The sequence below is a fragment of the Python bivittatus genome, unplaced genomic scaffold (genome assembly GCF_059951505.1).
Source record: "Python bivittatus isolate LINGU-HERP-01145 unplaced genomic scaffold, Pbiv_v1 ctg000850_np1212, whole genome shotgun sequence".
Classification (NCBI taxonomy): domain Eukaryota; kingdom Metazoa; phylum Chordata; class Lepidosauria; order Squamata; family Pythonidae; genus Python; species Python bivittatus.
In genome coordinates this window covers 27,895,154-27,918,710 of record NW_028277112.1, presented here as the reverse complement: position 1 = coordinate 27,918,710, position 23,557 = coordinate 27,895,154, and the positions used below count along the sequence as shown (strand labels likewise).

Here is a 23,557-nt window from a genome sequence, read left to right as displayed (position 1 = left end):
TAATAATACTAATGATTTAATGAGCTACTGCATTAAATAAACAAAATTTGAGTAATATATTAACTTATGAGGCACTTTATTAAACCTTCATGCTCTCTATAGTAAAAATTAAGAAAGTTCTACAGCTCAGTTGCATCATGAGTTGTGAAGTACTTTATAGTGATTTACTCGAGTGTATGTTAAACTCTATGCCAAAAAATAGGGGGATATAACATAAGTAGACTGTATATCCAACTGATATTAATAGTTTCTCTCTCACAGTATGTTAGTTTTTTAAAAATTTGTCTATTATGAAATACTTGTATACAGTGGTTATTTGGTACTTTTTGTTGCTGATTATCCTAATCGCTTGTTTTCAGAAGCCAACATCAATGGTCCTTGTTTTATCTAAGTACATTACAGCTCAGGTACATCAGACAGAATCCAGAGAAATCAATGGGAAAAATATGCCATATTTCAGCCAAGTCATACTAATTTTTAGTTTTCTTATTTTTTATTGTATGAAAACTGATAAAGAATAGGACAAATAAAATAATGGAGAAAAACATGCCTCTTCTTTATGAACTTTTCCTATTTTTTAAAATATTCAAATTTAAATGAAGCCCTCTGTTCAAATTTTGTATTCAGTCTAACTGACAGGTACATTTTAGAAACAGTTGTTATTTATAATCTGTCTGCTGAAATAAAGATTAAAAGATCAGGTTTCCCTTAACTTCCAAACTGGTCAAACCACAGCTGGTGCATCAGATTTTGAGCAACTGTTCAATGTATATACAACAAGGCTTCTGTCTTGGTTGGGTTTGCTCAGGTCATCTGCATGTGGCATGGATTAAAGTAGCCATAAAGCTTTCTTATAAAACTAGGCTAAACAATGAGATTATATACCAAACTCCTCTGACATTGGTAAATTCTGCCTTCTGATATGTTCTTCAGAGGTATTAAATTCACACAGCAAAACTGTATGAACATAGAGGTTTTCAACTTTATTGAAACAATTAAAATGGTGATTCAGCCTATGTATGATAAAGCTGCATGTAAAGAAGGCAAAGGGGAATAGAAAATAATGTGGGGGAGGGAATCCCCCAACGTACCAGACAAATGTATTTTCAACAGGAACAATTCCTTTGCTTGCACTGAATGAGTTCCTTATATAAAAAATTAACTGAACACAGTATCTCTTCTGTTAACACAATTTCATTCTCTACTTTCAGAACTGGGTATCAAAATTTTGCTGATAAAAATCAACTGAACCATTTCATTATTTTTAAAACGAGGTATGAGTTAAAACAAACATGCAGATTTATGATACCAAATTATGAAAATGATCTTTCAGAACTGTAGGAAAATTCATATTGTTTATAGAAATACTAGAATAAATATTTTTTTCTATTTTCACAAAGTAATCTATCTCTAATTATACAAATAGAAGCATTTTCCAGGAGCAAAGTCAGTAATGGCTATAACTCAGTGGAGCTTAATAGTAAATAGACTAGAGGACTGAACTATCAGTGGGTTTTGTACTCATTAGTGTACTTTGGGAAAGAATCCTAGCTATGCTTACTACAGGATAAATCCCGAAGGACTTCAGTGTGAATATCTTTAAAAGCAAAGACAACATTCACTGCTGCACAAGCAGATTTCTTTTTTTCTTCTCTACCTAGCACCCAAACAGGCCTCTCCAAATCTAGATTGTGTGGGCATATGCAGGAAGAAAGGAAATACATTACCCTAGGCTAACCATAGCTGCTTGCATGTTTACTGCCATTATTGCAGATGTATTCTGCAGGTCTGAAAATGTAATCACAAAACAGAAAGTCTTCCTATAAAGTTTCTAATCACATAATCCCTTGCTTTCTTTATTTACTATATGCTTACTAAGAACTAGAAGCCATATCAATAATCAAATTCCTTCCTTTTTTTTTGAATACTTTTTAAATAAAAGCAAATAAAAATTCAAGAAAGTTTATTTACTCTAAATGTCCTCATCATCCAAACAGGATTTCAAGTGGTGCAGAACGATTTGAAAAATTACATTAGAATGATAATGTTAAATGAAACAAATAATCATCAAGACAATAAAATACAGAGGCCATAAACAGTTAGGAAATACAAGCTTTGAAAATTGATATAGCTGGTTAAAAATAAGTATTTTCCTCTTTCTATCTGAATATCAGTCATTACTCTTTCTTCTCCTTATTCTTTGAAATCACTAACATTCTTTTCCTATTACTTCTAACTGTCCATTTTTTCACCTGCCTTTCCCTCAAAATTTCTATAGGAAATGCACAATTCAAAATAACATCCTATCAACAATTCATCAGTTTATATTCATCCATTAAAGAATACATGACAATGCACCAACTACATTTCGATTTCTAAAATATACATAAATTTATTTGGAACATGTTTTGTCATAGTAGCCCTCACAGTTGTTCTTATAGCCTAAAGCCAGAGTTGAAGACTCCTGTCAATTTGTCATACTTGTGGCCTTGCCAGAAGCATCCTAGGAAACAGGATGCTTAACTAAGGTTTTGGTACATCCACCTGATTCCTGATGATAAAAAATTTGCCTAAAGACTAACCATAACTGTCTATCACCATCAAATCCCTCTACAAGCAATTAGCTTGACCCCCTTGTCAAATAATTTTCTTTTCAACCTTGGGGAGAACAGAATGGGTTACAATTATTAAAGAGTTTGCTGGTGGAAGCAGAATTGGGGGGGGGGGAGGTCCAGATAATAGATTCATTTTTTATCACAATAATTGTACAGAGGAACTTGTACAATTATTGTGATTAGAACCTTTGTATGAATTGTGGTCTCACTCTTACCATTAAATATATGGAAGGAGAAAATGAATGAAATCAGCAGTCAGATTCAGTGCTAGATGTAGCTATATTTGCAGGGTGATAGTAGGATACCAGATTCACATTCTAGAAGGAAAAACAATGCCAACTTCTCTTTTTGAAAAATTGTGTGTGTATCAATGCTCTCTGTAAATCACATAATCAAAATAATATATATGGATGAATTTTCTGATCCAGTAATAGTTTTATGATGTCTGATATAAATGTCATATATTTAAGTGCTGTATTATGGAAATAGCATTATTAAAACTGGAAAATAACTGTCTTGTTTATTTTTGAACCATATTTCTCCAGCTACTCTGTGCTACTTTACAAAATCCTAAATTTTTGTTTCATTAATATTTTAAAATATATTAATATTATTAAATGAAGGTAACTTCTTTGGACAGAAAAAAAAAAGATAACTAAAATCTGCTAAAATAATGCACTGCAGTTTAAGACATTCTTCACTGAGATCTCATGCAAACCTTGCAGGCATAATTTACAAAGTATTTTTGAACAGCATATGGTCTTTTACTCCCTTTCCCACCCACCATGTCTGGTATGACTGAAAATCCCAAAGAATTATTTTTGTATTTAAATAAAGCTTCTTCTTGTCAAAACTGCTTCCTACAAATAGTAACAGTCTGTCTAGCCTTTATTCACCTAACCTGTTCAGCTGTGTTGTCACTTTTCCTAGAAGGCCTGATCTAGTTGGTGGAAAGAATGTATTATACTATTAGTGTAGACAGACTCCATTTCTGGACCAGGCATAGATGTGTTAACTGTTTCTTCAGCTTGTTCCTTAACTAGTGCTAAACATAATCAGAATGTCATGTTTTACAGTGATTATTTCTTGAAGAAGAAAAATTCCTAGGGATTCTATTGAATTATTGGAGATCTGTAATTACTCATTATTTTTTTATTATATTGTTAGCCTAAAATAGTTTCTTATTGTGATAATACATTATTTCTAGATTGAAATATTAAAATTATAATATTTCATAATTATATGTTATGATAGTTTATTTTTTATTATATTTTTATTATATTTTATGATAATTGTAACAAAAAATGAAGTTAGCCAACCTGTTAACACAGTGAACAGGCTATGAGAATACTTAAGAATGAGATAAAAATGTTTATTCAAAATGATCTGACCTCTTTAAATTGCATTTTTTTTTTTTATTCATGGATTAATGCAGAACAGAATAGACTAATAGGTTTAAAACTTGCTAATACTTTTATCAATATGTATACATTTTGTATAAAAATGTATACATTTCTCTATGGAAAAGTTTCCCAGTGTAGATCAGGCTGGCACTACCCCAACTGCATTCAGGAAGATGCTGAATTGTTAGACGCTGAGAGCATTCTAACCAGCCTGGAGCCAGCCTGGAGTTTTACTTTAATTTTCTTGAGTTTGTGTTATTTTTTTTATTATTATTATTATTATTATTATTAAGAGAAAACTGCAAGCAACAAATTTACCCACAATTTTATTGATATATTCTTTAGTCAATATAGTAATAGAAACCATATAAATTCTAACCATAGGGCCCAGACATACATTTGTATTCTTATTTATACTCATGAAATTAATGCATCTAATCAATATATCTCTAAATACATGTTTATTGTTTCCTGATATAAATAATATGCGAAATAAATTCTTAAATTTCTCAATAATTTTTTTGGTGAAGCCAAGTTTCTTATACAAGTAAATTTTGCCTATTTATTACAAAATGTATATACCATGCTATCATCGGATTCCAAGCAGGTTATGATCAATCAGTTGATAAAGCATTTTAATGAGCACTAACTAAAGAAACAAGATAAATAATTTAAAACAATTACATTGACATTTGTGAAAAGAAAACCTATCCGTTTCATTTTTCCACTTTAACAATTTAATATTCAAAAAGAAGCCAATTCTAGGCATTTGTTAGCAAACAGATTCCTTTTATATGAGACCACAAGAAGGTAGTATAGCATCCTGTTTCTGATATAAAGCAATCTGCTTCAAATGGAAGATGCTGTGAGATAAACAGTGAGATATTAAAGGGCTAAGTATTACCACTAAGCCTTTTCTATAATTCTAGGTGTCTAAACCATGCTTATATACAGTATTTTATTGTCATCCATGTTCAATAGCAAGGCTGCAGATTTAGTATGCAGAATAGACGAGATACCCCTAAGAAACGAGGAGAATCTGATACTGGTTACCTTCTTCCCTGTCTCAGAACTTTGAGAAATAGTCTCAAGGATGCTGTCCCAGGCCCTACTGAAATTATTATATAATGATTGTTTTAACATGTTATCAAAAATGCAAATATAGAAAATCAAGGTGATTTAAACATATTACTCTGAGACTAGATGTTCTGATAGGATAAAGAAAGTGCTATTCAATAGCTCCTTACAATGTAATGTTTCTGCTTCCAGATTGATAAATCTTTGTTGGCTGGTTTAAAATATTCAGCCAGTGAAGACAGTGTCAAATTAAAACATTTAAATGAAAGTCATAACATTAAAATATAATTTATTGGCTCTACTTATTACATGTGATCTTCATCTGTTATCTTAGAGTAAGTAATCTAATTAAAGCTGACCTACAATTACCTGATTTCATCTGCAACTTAATGGCCATAGGTGGTCCCTTGAATGGGCAATCTGAATGCAAGGAAAAATGAAAAAAAAAAAAGTGGTTTGGCAGGGGTGTATGTGGGGAAAAAATCATTTTGGAGTATGAAACAAAAGTGGAAATAAGAGAAGCAAAAGTTTCTAACTCTAATTAACTGGGATTGGAGGTGTAGCTTTAAGGGAGGCCAATGAACACACAAGTTACTCTCTAGAAATATGTTGTCAATTTTAGAATATTCCTTGATTCTAAAATCCAAAATGTTCTACTTGTATATTTGTAAGAAATTAAAGCCAAATAGTTTCTAGTGGAAAGCTGTAGCTGTTTGGAAGGAAAAGTGAATAATCCCAGATATTTTTCTAACCTTGATTTTGCCAAGTTTTCCTTGAATTTAAGCAGACTGAAACTCCTGTTAGACATGCATAATGGCTTCTTTGTTTAGCTGTCACATGAACAGTGTTGTTATCGTTATTGTTACATAAGGTTTAAAATGGAAAAGATGCTTTCATTTAAACTACCAGCTTTCTGGAGCTACAGAGCCATTAAACTGATTAAGAAATAAAACAGTTTCTTATACTGTCTATTATATCAAAATTAAAAGGCATGTGTTACTTATTTTTAGTTATATAATGGTATTATTATACTAATGTTCTAGTGTCAGAATCCTTGACAAAGAATTAATATTACAGTATAATTTAATGTAATAAAATATATTTCAAATACCATAGAAACAAAATACATTTTAAAATACAAGAGTAGTGATTCCAATGGGATGTATCTAAGGGCTTCCTACAGAGCAGTTGTCCCTAAAGATCACTGAACTCATACTTACATCAGTGTTGTTCAGAATAACTAGCTACCCTCACTGCTGAATGGAAAACCTCAACATACATGAACCCTATTGTATTAGAAGACCAAATAAGAATAAAAATAAGTAAGCAGACTGGAACTGATTTCATCCTGTGATCTGCCTGCCTTACAGGATGTTGCTGAAAAAAATCAAAGCAAAAGGGGGCAATCTTTATTTAGGTAAAATATTTTGTACTGTCTTTCAACCAATAGATTGTCAAGATGTGCTTGCAGCTGAGAATATAGTTTGTGAAACTATTGCAATATGTTTGTGTGTCTTTGTGTAAATTGCTTATAGATTTTAAGGAGGGAAAGACAAGTTTCTTAAGGATGGGTGTGTATGCGCATTATAAAATGCCTGGAATAGGTTAGATTTAGAATATTTATAGCCATATCCAGAAGCATCCCATGATATTTTGCTGCCTGTGGAATCTCCCATCTGGACTTGGGAGGGTCTAGCCCATACACTGTTCCTGTACACAATGCCAGCTGCTTGGTTGTGCCATTCAATGTATGCTGTTCCTGCCTGCATCTTACACCCTGCCATTATGTGTTGGACTGTCTCTGAGGCCTCTCTCCACAGTCTGCACCTTGGGTCCTGTCTATTGTGGTAGACCCCTGTTTCTATGGATCTGGTGCTTAGTGCCTGTTCTTGTGCTACTATGATCAGTGCCTCAGTGGTTCTTTTTTAGTCCAGCCCTTTCCAGCCACTGGTAGATTTCCCAGTGTCAGCCACCTCAGCTATCTGTCGATGGTACATCCTATGCAGGGGCTTGTCCTGCCATGGCACTTCCTCTGCTTGAACTTTCTCCCATGTCTGCTGCTGCCTCAGGCATTCTCTCAGCAGCTCATCTTTGGGTGCCATATTACTGATGTATTCCAGGATGCTCTGGGTTTCATCCAGGACAGTGGCTTTGACACTCACCAGGCCCTGCCCACCCTCTTTCTGGCTGGTGTACAGTCTCTGGGTGTTGGACTTGGGATGGAAACCTCCATACATTGTGAGGAGTTTCCGGGTCTTCACATCAGCAGCTTCCATGTCCTTTAGCCAGCTCACTATACCAGCAGGGTATCTGATGACTGAGAAGGCGTATGTCTTGATGGCATGGATCTTGTTCTTCCCATTGAGCTGGCTCTTCAGGACTTCTCTTATCTTTTAGTGGTATTTGGATGTTGATGTTTTCCTTGCTTCCTCATCATAGTTCCCATGTGACTGTGGGATACCCAGGTACTTGTAGCTGGTCTCTATGTGTGCTGTGTGGCCTGCTGGTAGTTCCACCCCATCAGTCTTAACTACCTTTCCTCTCTATACTACCATCCAGCCACACTTCTCCAGTCTCAATGACATCCCAATGTCATCACTGTAGATCCATGTCAGGTGGATCAGCGAGTTGATGTCTCGTTCACTCTTAGCATACAGCTTGATGTCATCCATGTAGAGGAGGTGGCTGATGGTAGTTCCATTCTTGAACTTGTATCCATATCCAGTCCTTGTGATTATGTGGCTGAGGGGGGTCGAGCCTATGCAGAATAGCAGTGGGGACAGGGCATCATCTTGATATATGCCTCACGTGATGGCCACTTATGTCAGCTGCCTTGAGTTGACTTCCAGTGTTGTTTTCCACAGTCCCATTCAGTTCTTGAGGAAAGTCCTTAGTGTCCTGTTGACTTTGAATAGTGCCAGGCATTCACAGATCTATCCAGGTTGTGCTCAGATTGGTCTGCCTAGACTTTGAGCCTCGGGTGACTGCTCTATCTATGATCAACTGGTGTTTTGAGCATCTGGGTTGTTCCCAATGCCCTTCAGAGCTGTGCTTATGTACTGGCCCATAAGGTCTTGTAGCTTGGTGGCTATGATATCTGATAGGACTTTCCATGTTGTGGGGAGGCAGGTTATTGGCCAATAGTTGGATGGTGCTGTTCCCTTGTGGGGTCTTTCATGATCAGCACTGTCCTTCCTTGTGTTAGCCAGTCTGGGTAGGAGCCTGCTGCTAGCAGCTGGTTCATCTGTGCTGCTAGGAATTCATGCACTGCTGTTAGTTTCTTTAGCCAGTAGGTGTGAATCATGTCTGGGCCAGGTGCTGTCCAGCTCTTCATGTTCTTGACTCACTGTTGGATGTCTGCTACTGTGATGGTGACTAGCTCCTATTCTGGGAAATTGGTGTGGTCTGCTTTTAGGTCCTGCAGCCACTTTGCACTGGTGTGATATGTCTTCTTTGGAGAACAGGGCATTTATCTTCTTGGCCTCTGCTTCTCTAGTGTACCTCCTTAGCCTGGCAGCCGGTGCTGTGAGCCTTTGTTTAGCAGTCTCTAGGGCTTCAGATGAATCAGACCCTTGTATTTTTTCAGTAGCTGAGTCTTATCCTTAATCTCCACACACTTCTGTAGTTCCACCAGCTACTTCTCTCCAAATTGACTTGATCTTAGCTTCCAACCTCATTTTCCCCGGTGGGGGCAGGTATGTACTGCTGTTCTTCTTGATCATGTAACCAAGCATCTCTAGAATTACAGTGGCTGCAGCGTATACCAGTTCATTGGTTTCAGTTATGGTGGTAGTGGGGATTGGATTGTCGTAAGGACTCTATTGGCATCTTCTAGCATACTATCTGATGGTATTTCACCACTGAGCCTTGGTAATCAGTCTCGAGGGTTGACTGTAGTTAGTTTATCCATGATCTTGTGCCTTATATCAGCTGCTGTGCTCTGTAATGGAGGGGGTAGCAGTGACGTTCCAGCTTTAGGTGTTGGCTGCACATCGAGTTGTTCTTCCGGGTCTTGATTCCAGGATATAATGTGTAATTGGCCTATTTCAAGTTGTGAGAACAGCTTCCTCTTCATTATGTTGAAGCTTTTTCTCAGTTAGTGTGGATATAGGTCTTCTGTCCATCCATAGTTCCCTCATACATTTCATATCTCTCTTCTCATCAGGTCTATTGTTGTAGTAGCACTACATCAATTCCAGGTTCTCTTGTCTCATTCATGTATAGTTTGTTCCAATAGCCCACTTATCGTCAGATTATCCTGGTTCCCCAACATCTGATCTGGATCTTGTTAATCTGGGCGACGTCTGAGCCAGCATGACTCTCTTAGTTCGTGAGACTTTCCTATTTGATGTAGGCAGGTGAAGCGTTAGGAGGTCTTTGCTCAAGGACCCCTACTGGCAAGGTAGGTACCAACTGGTCTCCCACATCAAAAGGTGGCGCTCTATGCTATCCAGCCTGTTCTGCTGTACACAGGGGTGTTTTCTTTGTTTTGTCTATCATGTTGAAACAAACACCACCAAAATTCCTATCTATCTGTCTGTCTGTCTGTCTATCTATCTATGTCTGATGCGAAAAAGCTGGAGATATATTAGCCTAATTACAAAGCAGTAAATAACTCAGAGTGCTCATTTCCCACACAGATATAATTCAGTAAATTGGAGATTAAATTTAACACCAGTCTGATTAATCTTCATTTTACAAACGAGATTACCAAATAAAGAGATAGTTTTGTTAGCTAAATTGCCTTTTCCATTTAAACAGCATCTCATGATATCAAGTAATGCTAATATTTAGCATGTAATAAAAATGCCAAATCAAATATTAATTTACATGAGCAAGCCGGAATACATGCTGAAAAGTGCACATTTTTTTTTTTAAAATTTGCAGAATGAGAAAATATGCCCTATAATATATTCATCACTCAATTATTAAGGTTCTGCAGTACAGCTGACTGGCATTCTTAACTTGGCCCTGAAAAATGTAAATAAACTATTCAGCAGGATGCTAGTTACTCACTTTACTGTTTTGCTAAACCCATTTCCTTACATCCCATACTGCATGCACATCATGAAGAACACACATAGTTAATTATGTATGCTCTCATTTTGAATAGTGTTACTGGGCATTCACGAATGTTTACAAAGAAAAATGAAGTCTGAAGCCAGCTTTCAGTTTCAGTCTTGCATTACATAGACAGCTCAGTCAATGGCTACATTTTTTTTAATGGCTAGAAAACTTTATACTTCCATTTCTACAGATTTATTATTAATCTTCCCAACTACTAAGCATTTACTGTCAAAGCGCTACCTTAGCCTTGTGTCTAGCTTAACTGATATTGATGAAACAAGCAGCCTCGGTAGTTTTGATAGGAAAAAGATGAAATTGTAATTTTACCTATTTCATGTGTTCGTTAACCACCTAATAACTTTGATTCTCTGATCACTGTATAAATGATATAGAACAATATAGAACACAAAGGAGTAAGTAAATGATGGGAAATGAGTGATATGACAACAGATAAAACCAGCAACCATACAATTCAAACACAGAAGGAAAATGAGTTGGAAAACTGCTAAATCATGTGTGCTTAAAGGATATCCCACTAGAGACAATTTCATATACCTGAACACAATTGATACAGTTTAAAATATTTATATCCTGTTTGTTCATCTGACAAGTGTTATAATAGTTAAAAATATGCCAAAAAAAAATACGCTCAACCATAAAAAAAAAATCAAAACACAGCATACATCAAACCCATTAACAATTAAACAGCAGCAGTAAAACCAAGATTATCACAGGTCATAGCAGAGACAAGTAATGTTTCTTGAAGGCTCTCAGAAAAAAGGAATAAAACTGACAGGATTAGACAAGACAAAAAATATGTCTTTTTAGTATCCCTTTTAAAAATTCCATTATATGATAGAGTCATCCCAAATGAATCAACCACTAATAAAATCTCACAGCTTAAGTTTATGGATATGTCTGCTATTCTAAACGTTGTTATTTGGGAGACAGTTTCATTGACTTCAAAGTTTACAACATAAGTTTAACTTGTGAAATATTCTGAGCTTCAACAAAGGACTTTTGTTCAGACAAATGAATGAAACATTTAATCAATGAAATATGAAAATGTTGCATATGGTTAGCATGAATTATCATATCAAAGAAAATAAAAGGATTACTTCTGTTTTATTATTTTTTCTTTCTATGTGTTCCTCTATGCTCATGAAGGCCTCATTATCATCTCATTCACTTGCTACTGCAAAAACAATGCTGCCATTACCCTGGTGTTCCAGTAGATGGGATCATTGGTCCTCTCAAAAATAGTCAAGAAACTAACTTCCAGTAGTCCACTGAAATTTATCACTGATGTCATCCTAACATCACAATTTAAGAAAACAAGATACACCCTTTCTACTTTGTCAGTCTTTTTGTACACACACCAGTCATAAAGGTGAATCAGAGAGCATTCCATTATATCCATCTTGAATATGATTCCTGAGAATTATTGTTTATTTATCCTGTACTTGGTATTAGCTATAGTTATCAGAGTTGCAAGAAAACATTACATTGTGAACTGAATTTCTAGCCAAACTGTTTTCTACTCTATCTCTGCCACTTCTCCCACCCAACCAACAGTTAGTCAACATTCTGTACCTTTTGAGCTCACTCAGATTTTATCTGCCTGTTTCAATCACTGGAGAGATTTCTCTAAACATTTTGTTGTTACACTTCTGCCAATACTCAGTGTACCTGAATGGTACAGAATAGAAGGCATTATAACTCAAATACTGTAGGGCTTAATCATGTCTGAGACAAGTAAACAACATCAGAGGCTTTTGATAACTGTGCAAATCAGGGACCTACAAAAGATTCTCTTTTAGGGCAGGATGGGAAAGTGTTATGGAATGTCAAACCTTCATTTCTAATTAACTGGTTTACTGATACTGGTCAAGTGTTTAAAGACTAGTGAGCATGCCAAGCCCTTCTTGGGGAGAATCAAATTACAGACAGCTAGAATTTAATTTCTAAAATGAGATCTTCTGTCAGTCAGTGTAGCCCTGTTGATATTTCTATTGTCCATACTGATCACAAAGAGGGCAGCTTTGTATACAAGACAGGGTGTTGTCACTCAGTAAGAAACTACACTCTTTGCATTTTCAGAGCATTGTCTTTTAGAGTTAGTTCACATGTTCTAAGCAGTGACAGTGATACTAAAAACATAATCGAATACCAGATTGATGCATATGGGCACTCCTTAGCTTAAATTTCATGGTCAAATGATTAAAAAACAATGCATGAAACTAGTCAAGTGACAAATTATTAATAAAACAAAGAGTGCTGGCCCACCCTTTCTGGAAGGTAAAATTCTTCCTGAATGGAAAAAAAAAACCTGAATGAACTTCTGAAGGGAGGAATAGAAGGAAAGGTACTACAGTAAGTTTCTTTTTTCTCCCAAAACATAGTTATATTAAGAAAAGAGAACTCTTGTAAGGACATAGTGAAAATTGGAAACCCAGAAATAAATTGCTAAAATGTGGGCAAATTAACCAAGAGTAGCTGAAAGGCTGTCACATCCATTATTTGGGGTTATTTATGGGAACAGCTTTTACAGACAAAACCTGCTTCATTAGATGAACCATATGGGCACTTTGGGCTTGCAAAGGTGTCCTTCACTGCTCCATCTTGCCTACAAAAACGTAATGCCAAAAGACAACAATTTCAGTTTTCCTACTTGGAAGACTGCAACTTTACACAACAATGGCACAGGTGTGCATGTTGGCGCTGGTTGCATTCTCTGCAACACACAGCAAATCAGTCTCGTTCAGAAAACATGAACGCGGGCGGGGGGGGGGTTAATTGTCGAGAGCCTTTTCTGAACCCTTCCCTCCACACGTTCCGCTTGCACAGCCTTCGCATGTACAGCCCCCACCGCCTTCCCGACCGCCACACATACCCGGAGTGTTCCGCAGTCGACTGGAGGGTTTTAAGCTCTGTGACCTGCACACTTACCCGTTTGGCCACACATGGTGGTGGGGAAATCCTTCGCTTCCGAAGTGCTATATCTCTGAGTGATTTTTTTTTTTTTTTTTACACCCAATGACTTTACGAACTCTTAATGGGGCGAACTAAATCGCCACCTCCCCACTGCGAAGTCCTCAGCGCCTCAGCCTCTCTCCCCGCCCGAAAAAGTCGCCGCCAAGTAGCATCCTCGGTAGGCACCTGTCCTTCCCGCCTCCGACGTCCCTCACCTTCTAAGCTGAGCTGCTGGTGCGGCGAACGGGGTCTCTCCTGGAGGATCTTCCACCCTGCCCGCAGACTTATTTTCCCTCTTTCCTACCGCATTTGCTCGAAAGACACCATGGTTTGTTCTTGTCCGTCCGCGTTGACGACCACGAAGCGCCTCAAGTTTGTCCGAGTTGAAATGCCGCTGAAGCGCCGCAGACAAGACTGCTGAACCGCTCCGTCCCACGGACTTCTTCTGCCTCCCGCTCTTTGGGACAGGGGGCGGAGGAGGCGGGAGGGGGGGTCGCCGCAGAAGCGCCAAGCAGCGCCTCCTGCTGCCTTCGCGCCTCAGAGCCGCGTCTTCTCGGGCGTTCGCTGCAAGCGCAGCTCAGCCACGCAGACAGCCCGTCCAGAAACGCGCGAAGATGGTCGGCGGCAGCTGCCCCCGGCAAACTTGGAGCGGGGAAGTTCCGGCCCGGGCAACACAGAGACGAGATTCTGGGAAGGGAGTTCTCGCCTGCAGATTCCCTATCCGGGCTAGCAAACAGGTGCCCGTCGCCCAAGATGGTGAAGCAAAGGGACATTTCCTTCTCCCAATCCAAGCACACAGCCCGTTACGCGTGCGCGCAGAGACACGTGCACGGAGCGGGGTACGAAGAGGATTCCGTTCTGCGAGAAACTCTTCGGGACGCTCCTGAGCGGCTACAAGCTCATTGCGCCCAAAAATAAAATAATAATAATAAAAAAACCCTAAGACACCCTGTATAAAAATTAGCAGTTCAGCCATCCCCCTTCCGACTTATACATACATGCTTGCTGGCATTGTTTATGTATAGCAAAAAAAAAATATATATATTTTGCAGTAAAAGGTATGACTGTTCTTTCACAGACACAGGTACAAGCATTATGGCATTTGTTCCAGAGGATAGGTGCAACTATGAAAGGCCTGCTAGATGACAATCTCTGATTGATGGGATCCAGAGCATGCCCCAGCTAATGGGACAGGTAGAAACAATGGGTGCAAGGTGGTCCCTCAAATACCCTGGCCTCATGGCATATAGGGCTTTATCGGTAGTAACCAAGATCTTGAATTGCACCCAGAAGGAAATTGGGAGCCAGTGCAGTTTGCAGAGCAGTGGTGTAACATGGGTATCATGAGACACACCCATAACTGCCCACATTGCTTCATTCTGGGCCAACAAAGTTTCCAAATGTTTTTCAAGGGTAGCCCCATGTAGAGTGCATTGCAGTAATCCATTCAGGAGGTAACCAAAGCATGAGTGACCATGCACAGTGCCTCCTGATTCAGGAAGGGGTGCATTTGGTGACACCCCTTGTTCAAACAGGAGCTGTGAGTCCAGGAGGACCCCCAAATTGTGCACCAGTTCTGTGTGGGTTACTGCAACCCCATCCAGAACTAACGATGGAAAATCACCAGGTCCAGGAAGCCCTAACCCCCAAAATCATTACATTTTGCTAGGGCTGAGCTTCTTCTTCCCCATTCATATTCCAACAGCATCCAGGCACTGAGACGGAGCCTCCACAGCATCACTTGGCTGGCTGCACGGGATATACAGTACAGCTGAGTATCATCAGCATATTGATACCTCACCTTGTACTGCCAAAAGACCTCACCCACCAGCTTCATGTAAACATTAAACAGGAGAGAGGGAAAAGCCAAGCCCTGAGCTACACCACATAAAAGGAGCTGTAGAGCAGCCCTCTCTCCTCCATCAACACTGACTGGAACTGAACCTGAAGGAAGGAGGAGAACCAGCATACTACTGTGCCCCAAATCCTAATCCCCAGAGCTGGTCCAGAAGGTATACCATGGTCAATGTCATAGAAGGCTGTTAAGAGATTAAGGAGAGCAAGGATGGATACACTAGCCCTATCCTGCCTCCTCCAAAGCTCATCCAGAAGCACAACCAATGCCATTTCAGTCTCATACCCGGAACTGAAACCTGACTGGAAGGGGTCCAGATAATCTGCTTCATCCAAAACCCTCTGAAGCTGCAAGGCAACCACCTTCAACAACAACAAAAGTTATTCCAATGGTCAGGTCTAGGGATGCATTCTCAGGACTGTAAGTTCAGCCAGCTTGGTTTTAGATCCATGTCCCTCCTGGCTGGCTAAAGCTACCTGGGAGATGACATATGATAAGGTCTGGGTGCAGCCCAGGTAACCACACTAAGACGCACTTTAGTCAATTCCATGGGACTTGCACCAAGGCCAGAATCCAATTTGGAATGAATTGGAGTGACTATCCACAAGATGCCTAGTATATTCCTCATTATGTTTTTGCAAGTGGATCTCCATCCTAACTTCCCCAGGAGGGATCAGGTCACCTGGCTGTCTGTGGAAACAATAAGATGGAAAAGTAATTACACTTCGTTGTCTTTATCACCACAAGGTAGGCCTTAACATGGACCCTAGATTGTGTTCAGTCAGATTCACTCTATGTTGCCCTCTAGTAGCGCTGTCAGCCCTTCACAGTAGATAAGATCAGGAAACAGACTCCACAGAAAGTCTGGAACTAGGTTATAATATCAGAATCTTGCAAGCCTGATAGTGCTTTACCTTTCTTCCCTCCTACACCCTAGTGAATCAGGGAGGAACTTCCCTGAGTCTCTTCTGAATATTATCTTGTTTCCCAGGACTTAAGGAATGTGTCACTCCTCTTTGCTTATACTGTATAGCAGCTCTTGCCTATTTCCCTCAAGGTCATCTCCCTGACACCCTACAAGCGCTCTTGGCATCTTCTCTTCTGCTTCCTCTCCTTAAGCACCTTCATAAAATGAGGGGAGACAGAGGATCTACAGGAGGAGAGAGGCCACATGGGCATAATGTGATTCAAGTCCTCTCATTCCAAGCAGTGACTAAGGCTTTGGCTGGACTGAGTGCCAAACCTTCAAGAGCAACATCAGGTTTCCCCTGGAACCCTACTGGCAACGGGTGCCTTGTTAGGACATCTGAAAGGCCTGTTCAAAGACAGACGATCCCGGAGAAGGTTTATCTCTGTAGTTACTAGGAGTCAACACCTACCTGATGGCACATAATCAATTCTGGAGGAAATACACATAGATGCATTCAACCTGTTCAGAAGGTTCTGTACATAGCAGAAGTCCCCAACCCATAACCATGCTTATGAAGACAACTGTGAGAGCAGTGAGGACTGGCCCATATCTGTTATGTGAACTAAAAAGTGTGTACCTTTCTTTTCCATAAACATAGATGGGATTGGATATTTTTATAGTCAAAATTGAATCCCTTGGGTTCTGGGTGGAGGCTATGATCTATATTAAGAAGACCGGGGTCTTCTATGAATCAGTAACATCTGCTAAACTGTACATCTAAAAGGCATTGTTTTTGCAAATAAGAAAATTCATTGCTTTGCAAAAATATTTCAGCAGCCGAACTGTAAACACATTGAAACTGACACAATATGAATTGAATGGGAATTCATTGAGACTCATTCTTGAATAGGTATACTTAAGATTGCACTGTTCTGAGTTCCTGTAGAAATTTATCTGAAAATTGGGCCATCTGCTGTTTGTAAGGGTCTTCTGCAGCCTTATTTTCTTGGCCATTGTACTACAAAAGAATGGAACAAATTCATTATTTTATAAAATTAGTTATTAACAGCAACCTCAAATTACAAATAAAATTAGAATATGAGAAATTTGGTCTAAAATATTATTTTTTCTTTTATATATTGATCTATCCCACCAATGCTTAGAAGTATGCTTGAATATTCAGATTCAGATTAATTAGATAATTATCTAATTAAATAGCTCTGGGTTGAAAGGAATATAACAAAAACTCTTGTAGTAAAAGCATAATTAGCTCATCTCAAAAATTTGAGAACAATATTTGTTTGTTGGTTGATTAAAAAAAATAAAAAATATTTACCATATCTATATATTGTAGGCATAAATATATAACTTTATTAATATTAATACAACACAAATCATTGATATCTGTTTCCATTAATTAGTAAAAGATAAGTACATTTATATAAATTATATTTTCATTTCCTTATTTAAATCTTGTATATGTCCCATGGTGCTTTGATCATCTCAACATTTTTCTTTTTCTTCAGCTTGGTAGATATTTCTATGCTAAACATCATTTAGAACTAATTAAAATATTCGGTAATAATTTACAGGTAGTCCTTGACCTATAACCATTCAGTCAGTGACCATTCCAAGTTACAACGGTGCTGAACGAATGGTGGTTATGACCAGTCCTCAGAATTCTGGCCATTCCAGCACCCTCATGGTCATGTGATAGTGATCTGGGTGCTTGGCAACTTGTTCACACGACTGGTTGCCAAGAGCCCTGCAATCACATAATCACCATTTGCAACCTGCCCTTCTGGCTTCCCTAGAAAGTCAGTGGGGAAGCCAGCAGGTAAGGTTGCAAGTAACTAGGGTAAGTCTCCCCCACCTGCGCACCCTCCCTGAGCCCCTCTGTGCTCATGCTGCACCAGCCACATGTGCAGCCCCACACACCCTCCTCAACCCACACCGCACCCTCACACACCATTCCCAATCTGTGCAGCACCTCTCATGTATCCTCACACACTCTCCCCAACCCACACGGCACCTCTCGTGCACCCCTTGCACCCTCATGCATTCTCCTCAACCCTCCCTGACCCATGTGGCATGTCTTGTGCACCCCCTCACATCCTCTTGAACCCTACCTGACCTGTATGGTGCACCCCATTGCACCCCCTCATATCCTCACATACAGTACTGTCAGGTTAAGCCCAAGAAACTCCATGAGACAGTACTGGAACAGCTCAGTTACTTTATTAGCTCGCACCTGCTAGACAGAATCTTGCCAGAGTAACTCTAAACTCCCCAAGCCAGCAACTAAACACTACAAATTCCTTAGGTTGGTGCCAGTGTCATCCTCTTTGCTTTCCCATGCTCAAGCTGTGGGCTGAGGAAATGCTTCTGTCCTTGAACCTTCTCATCCCAATCCATCACACATACCTTCCCTAACCTGCATGGCACCTCTTGTGCAGCCTCCTCACACCCTCCCCTCCCTGACCCTCCCTCACATTCTTGAGGTGCCTGTCATGCAACCTCCTTGATCCTTCCTTACACCCTCACACACCCTCCCGACCCTCCCTGACCTGACCTGTGCCTTTTGTGCACCCCCTTGCACCCTCATGTACCCTCCCCAACCCTCTCTCACACCCTTGCACACCCCCTCACTCACTCCCCCACCCAGCAGCAGCCACTTATCTACCTGTGGGCCTAAGACTGGCAATTTCCTGTTGGCTTCCCCACTGACTTTGGTTGTGGGAAGGCGGCAGGAAGTTACCTCACCTAACAACCATGGGATTCAGTTAATGACAGCAACTGGGACTGCAGAGATTGCAGTCACTAAGCGATGCAGTTGTGCTTTACGACCCCCTCACTTAGCGACAGAAATTCCAGTCCCATTGTAAGTCAAGGACTATCTGTAATTTCTAGAATACAGTATAGCAAAAAATTGAATTAAATGTTTCCAGGGCTCAGAGAACATTATGATTTGTTATTTATGTCTACAGACAAACACCACTGTGCAATGGTTAAGGAGCTGAATTTCAATTCAGTTTAATTCAATTCAATCTTTACAGCCAAAAGGCCGAAATAGCAAGTTACAAATACTATCCAAAATTTGACATTAGGTAAAATGATTTAACACGTAGAATATTTCATAAATATTGCATAATACATAAAGTTCCAACTCATTGATTTATTACTAAAAACCTTGTTTTTATAGCCATAGTTAAAAATTTGGCTGTTACTTCTGTAATTTTAGGATTTTTGTCTGCAAGTAAAATGCTGATATATTCAGAAATATCTCTTTCTGGTTTTCATTTTAAAATAGGCCAGATAACGTCCTGTCGAAGGCTCTTATAAAATTCACAGTACAATAAAATATGATCCACCATTTCAAGATCATTACAGGGACAAAACCTTTGAGAGATGGCAATTTTTTGCAATCTACCATATAGCATATTTGATGGCAACACATTTAATCTAGCTTTCGAAAAGGCTATTCTGTATTTACTTAAATATAAACTATTCAGATATTTAGGGAGCTGAAAAGTATATATATATCCATAACTGATTCCAAAAGTTACAAGTGAACCCAAAACTTTGGGTTTAGCCATTAATTCTTGTACTGAATCATCCCCAATCTCTGTTTAATGCAACAAAATGCTGATGTCATACCTCTAGAAAATATATAATGAAAATCAATAGCAATCTGACTAATCTTTTGGGTTACATATCTACAAAAAATTCATTTGGGATTTCCTGAAGCAGTCCTTCCTTGTTTTTAAAAATGTATATTTGCAATCAAAACTTAATAGTGTTTAACCAAGCCATTGTTTTTAAAGGGCATTGCCAGTTTCTAGGAGAATAATGGAATTTGGAACCCAGCTTGGACACTTAAAAGAGATCTTAAAAATTTCACCTACAGTTGGGCTATGTTATTATTGACAAATATAATCCAAACTGGAGCTCCAGTTAAAAAATTTGGGATGCAATTTTTGCATTGAAAACCTGTATTGCTTTATTAGCAGCCCTATTTACTGCAATAGATATTTCTGGTTTAATCCCTTCAGGCTGGCATAGGGCTATAATAGTTCCCCTATATAAGAAGGGAGAAATAGAAGACCCTGTCAATTATAGGCCAATTAGCTTGTAACCAGTCCTGGGAAAACTTTATGCAAGACATGTAATGAATTAAATTAAAAAGGAGCTGAATTATGACTGGGAAGCTTCAGATTCAAATCCATCCTTAAGCCATGGAAACTTACTTGTTTGACAAATGGTTGCTTTTCTGGAGATAAAATGAAGGGAGATTCGCATGTAAGATACCTTAAACTCTTAAAGGAAAGGTGATATATAAATCTAAAAATACTTTTTTCAAAAGAACTCACATGAAAACATTATGGCAGCAACATAACTTCATATACAGAAAACTGTTGCTACTGTAGTGACAGAGATTGTGTAAAATGACCGCTTCTGCTAAAGAAATTTTCCAGATCAAATTTAAAATCCTAATATTAAGGAGATGCACATAACCCATTTCAGCTTCATATCCTGCTTCATATCAGAATGATTCAGATATGAATTTGTGAGACCAATTTTGTAGTCTCAGAGTTTATTTATTTACAACCTGTCTTGCTCAAAGTGAAATAAATGTTCTTTTAACTCAAAATGTAATGCATGAATCTGGGCTGCAAACCACAACAGATACTCACTGAATTACTGGCTTGTCCCTTGTTTCCGTATTGGCAAAATATTGATTGTAAATGAGATTGGCCCTGAATAAGTGTTTGAAATATGAGTGTGTTATAAAACAGTTGATGCAGTCAGATTTGTAATACTGCCTTAACGTTTACTTATTTAAACTATATTTAAATAACTAAAAGAAGCAGTCTAATAGATTGTTTCTTTTTATTTAAAAAACCTCTTTCTCATGTTGCTCACAGTATCAATTAAAACAATTTTTGTTTTTAAAAAAACTCAGTAAAACTCATATTCAGTTGTGTGAAAATAAACTATTCTGAAAGAAGGGAGTCTGCATCATTCTGATCCAAAGTAAAGATCTATCACCTTGCCCACATTGTAAGGAGTGCATGGGAGAAAATGACATTTCTGATATATAATGCTGAAAATCAAGAGAATACAGTAATGATTTTTTACAATGAAAGAGCAAAGTTTATGTTTGCTTTGTTAGTGGACTGCCATCTTGTGTTTATTTTGGAACTATTTTTGAAGTTGTTTTGGTTAGCTTTCTGTGTCTTACTGTTTTTATGTTATTTTATTGTTGTGAGCCACCCCTAGTTGGTTGGAGTCCAAACTGAATAAAGGAAATAAATAAACATTTAAAAATAAATAAACAAACTATGGTTGGATAATCTATATAATTTGAAAGCGTTACTAGTGCATTTCACCTATGTGGTTGATTATTTTATTGACCAGAGAAAAATAAGGAGTGGGAAATGAATGATTTTATTGTTAAAATATTTCTGATTTAACTTGGTACAATTTATGAATTTAAGTTTGCAGTAGATTCCAAATATTCTTTGTCATGCTTTGGAAAAGACATGGCAAAAAAGAAAAAAAAAATCGAAGAGATGGAATGTTATTAATTGACAGCTGTTATAAACATATATTTGATTACCTTTCAATCCATTATTGTCCTATTCTGAGCCTGAGGACAATAATGGACACAACACAATTAGTGATTAACTTGTCCTTTCAAAGCCTGGGATTAGAATATCGTCTTTAATGCTTTCACATCTACATATTCTGTTCCCTCTGATGCCTTAAAGAAAGAAATAAAATAGAACTTTAGCCTCCAGCTTAGCCTTCTTTCATCTGTATGAGCTCATATAAGATTTGATGTTGGAGATGATATGAGCTTTCTAGATCTCAGTTCAAGGAGACTCAGCCTTTGGGACATTTTTGTTGATCTTTTTCAGCTGTGGACATCTTTAGTGTGTCAAACGTTTTCCAGCAGAGGGCACTCTAACATAGCTTTGTTTGCAATAGTTTCTTCAATATTTTTTTTTAAAAAACCCTCCAAACCTGTTTTTTAGGCTATAAGTATTTATTTTTTAGGCTATATTTATTTATTTTCACTAGTGTCATATGTCAGAAATTTAAAACAAATGATATAACAAAATAAAGAATGATTAGATTAAAAAAATAGAATAGTAAAGCCCACAGAACATCAAACATTATTTTTCATCAGGGAACACCTATGAAATTACCTTTTAAAAAGGAAAAAAAAGAATATTGAAATAAAAGATTATTTAATAACATTATTTATTTCTCTTACATTTAACATGGCAAGTTTAAACATTGCTAGGATAAATGAACATGTACACAATGGTATATTTGATAAATGTCTGGACTGAAATGTGCAAAAAGAAGAGTTAACATACAATCCAGACTATGTCAGTATTTGTTCTGTTTGCTTGAATTTGTTGCTTATAATGAGTGCTGAAAATCCACTTCACAAAGATTTGTTAAAAAAAAGAAGATAATAGGAGCTTCAGTAGCTCTTCACTTAAAAGCTCATGTTCTCTTTGAACTTTCCTCCAAAAGTCTTCTAGTGATGATTTAAAAAAAAAAATCGTGTTTTATTTTGATGTCAGGAAAGAGATTTGCTAACATCTACTTGCCATTCATGGATAGAATAGTAGTTCTATTTACTTGTGTAGTTGTGCGTAGTTGTGTAGCTGTGTTCTATTTCGTTGTGTAGTAGTTATGAGACTGAGCCTAAATCTACCCTCCCCCACCAAAACAAATTCTTGCCCCTTGGGACCAATTGATAATGTTTAGCATTATCATATGATCAAAAATTTTTTATACTGAAAGGAAATACTTAAAGTAATCCTGCTATGCAAATGGCACTCAAGCTAATTCATATTTAGCCACATATCAGGTTTCAACAATTTATGGCCCAGAGGCACACAGTAACTGCCAGCCCATTTTTGTGGCTTCCCACAACTGCCCACTAGAAGACGGTTGAAATTTGGCTGAAAAATGCTAACTTCTGGAAGTGTAATGATATCTGTGTTCAATTTTGGTTCTCACTATTATTACTACATTAGAAATTAAAATAAGGAAGTTAAGCTTCTGCTTGGTTTAAAACATGTCCGTCACTGAACCTCTGCCCACCCAGAACCCCACAAAAGTTCAAAAATTTGACTTTGAAAATTGTGACCCCACATAGCTCATTGACATTACTTGATTACCTGCCACACCTGTTTGAGGCCTAAAAATACTTTTAAAAGTCCCAAGGCAATAATATTATTTTTAAGATTAAGGTCATTGGAGGAACCAAATAAAAACTGAGGGATGAGATCACATGGAGAAGTTCATCAGAGACAAATGATACATCAAAATGGTTACACAGAAACATAAATAAACATAAAGTCAATCTCAGATGAATGACCCAAGTTGGACTTAGAACCAGCAGATGAAGCAGAAGTCAAAACCAAATGAAACAGAAGGCAGAAACAGAAGGCAGGTTTGACAATTTGACAACATAAGTTTGACAAATGTTTGATATCTTTCAAGATGAGCTTTAAGTCCTATATAGATAGTCCCTGAAGGACATTTAAATAGCCAAATGTACCAAAGCTGGTTGTTCCATGACCAATTAATATTTCCACTGAAGGCAATACTGTGCCTTTTACAATTATAAGAC

General features: G+C 37.9%; 1 protein-coding gene across 1 annotated transcript in view; it reads right to left on the bottom strand.

Annotated features, from left to right (window-relative positions):
* MEGF10 (multiple EGF like domains 10) overlaps positions 1-13,783 on the bottom strand; it is a 113,066-nt gene extending 99,283 nt beyond the window's left edge. Inside the window, exon 1 of the mRNA XM_088130035.1 lies at positions 13,351-13,783. The gene's annotated coding sequence lies outside the window, so the exon portion shown is untranslated. The remainder of the gene's footprint in view (positions 1-13,350) is intronic.
* Positions 13,784-23,557: the final 9,774 nt, after the last annotated feature.